Source organism: Vigna angularis, chromosome 1 (genome assembly GCF_016808095.1).
Source record: "Vigna angularis cultivar LongXiaoDou No.4 chromosome 1, ASM1680809v1, whole genome shotgun sequence".
NCBI lineage: Eukaryota > Viridiplantae > Streptophyta > Magnoliopsida > Fabales > Fabaceae > Vigna > Vigna angularis.
The window spans coordinates 56,475,323-56,477,461 of NC_068970.1; the positions used below are offsets into that span (position 1 = coordinate 56,475,323).

The 2,139-nt window shown below is 32.8% G+C and overlaps 1 long non-coding RNA gene across 1 annotated transcript; it reads left to right on the forward strand.

Moving 5' to 3' along the window:
• The first annotated feature begins 410 nt into the window (after positions 1 to 410).
• On the forward strand, positions 411 to 1,631 carry LOC108320614 (uncharacterized). Its single transcript, XR_001831403.2, has 3 exons — positions 411 to 541; positions 1,390 to 1,440; positions 1,540 to 1,631. It is a non-coding gene; the product is annotated as an uncharacterized LOC108320614 (long non-coding RNA).
• The last annotated feature ends 508 nt before the right edge of the window (positions 1,632 to 2,139 follow it).

The following is a 2,139-nucleotide window of genomic DNA, read 5'->3' on the forward strand; positions in this document are numbered from 1 at the left end:
TTCTTTTTGTAAGTATTTCTGGATAAGTTTAGAAACAGATCGTAATCAGTGCAATACTGATAACTCTTAAAGGAATTGCATGTAAGTTTTGTTGAAAAGAAACGAAGAAAGGAAAGGTTTGATTTGTTGTTTGTGCATGAGGGGAATATGTTTTGATACCATGAAAATATATTTTGTGAATTCAAATTTACCCAATAATGGTTCTATATGATGCAAATACTTTTATTCTAATTCCATCATCGGAAGTGTGTGAAGGAGATGAAACTTATCATTGTAGAATGATGTAGAAATTAACAACTTCTATTGGAAAAGAGTGGAGTGTCATTTTATATTGAACGTTTTTAAGTTAGCATGTACGTTGTCTCTTCTTTGGGGGTGAGTTGTGCCACTGAAAGATTTGAGTTCATAGATTTTCGGAAGAGGGCTGGAGGCACAGTGTCCGGTTTGATAAGGGAAGCTTTTTCACTGTACCTGATGTTGTCATTATAGCGCGAGAGGAATCATTCTATTTTCCTCTCTGCCAGGAAGAATTTCTTCATACGTAAGTTGGCTCATTTTAGCATTCTTAACATCCGTCGGCTAGATTTTGTGTACATGAGTTAATTATGAAGCTCAAGTTAGCATAATAATTTTAGTCAAATGCATCAGCAATCCAGTGATTTATTCCTATTCTCAAATAAAGTCAATCCTTGTTCATCTATTGCCTTCTCGGACAGATTGATATTTTGAGTAAAGTGCACCAGAATCCAGTGACGGCATAAGATCTCTGACTTTTGTCTGTCCACTATCTTGAGTATTATTCCCTCAGAATAAGGGATTACATTCCTGGAATCAGTTCAATTGCCACAGTGTATTTTCTTTGGATAACAGCATCACTCACTACCACAGTCAGGACCACCAATTCCGAGGCCACTTTCGGAATGATTATTTTCCTGACCATACCAAAGATAATAAGAGGAGTGAGAACTGCATGAATTTTCTTTCCATAAAAAACCATTACAGTGAACCAAAAGTTAGCTAATAGGTTCATATAGAAATCCACAGAATACCATTCCCTTGATTGTATTGCCAATATTATCACAAGAGCTGCTGTTTTATGGTTAAAATTTTATCAAATAGTCAGCAGTGTGTTCGCCTTGTTGATTACTCCAGCAGTTAAGCAAAAATTGAGAAGTCGGAATTTTAGACATGCTAGAAATTGAGTTTATATATTAGGAAATCCTGCTTAAACTTCCTATACTGTTGGTTCCTCGATGAAATTTTGATGTTCTTTTGGGAATTTAGATTTTGTTTGGTGTTCGTCCCAATTCTGAGATCATCTGCTGCAAGTTATCATCCTTAGACTCGTCATTATGTCTCTACTGACCACGCTTTTTGCCCTTTTGATAGGAAATTGCCTGCTAATTATCTGTATGAAGTGATGTAACGAGACTTTGGTTGGTAAGACACAAGAGATCCTCAATTGCTGTGTGTTTTCATTCAGTCCTTGTCTAGTTGCTAATAAATGGTGAAATCTTGTTCTTTTGTTTTCCTTTTCAGAATGAGATGACACCAAGGATTTTAGCAGTCTTTAAGCTGCCCCCATTGTATAAAAGTATACACTTAGATTATTGTAGTTGATTGATTCATCTCTTCACATTGTATACCCTGGTAAAGAGTGATTTGTGAGTGGTGAGATAATTTTAAGGTGCCCTTGAAGGGGTGTTGTGATATAAGTTCAAAACTGAACTTTGTTTAGTTAATATATATATATATATATATATATATATATATATATATATATATATATATATATATATATATATATATATATATAGTACATACCTTTTCTCATCACATATTTCTCAAAATTTAACCCTTTTTTATGCTTCTTTCCTTCAGTATATATTATAAATAGTATCACAATTCATGGGTGCCATTCTTTACTGTGTTTGGTTTCATATATGTGCAAGAGTGTATAACTTTAAAGACTACAACTATATTTAGTCTTAAATGAAATAAAGAGTTTGATTTTGACGCATTATTGTCAATACAAAGATTTTTGTATTACCAATAAGTTAAAATCCATCTTAAATATAAATTTTACCTTATTTATTGCAAAAATTTCTATAATTTTCAATTATATAAGAATCCACGATT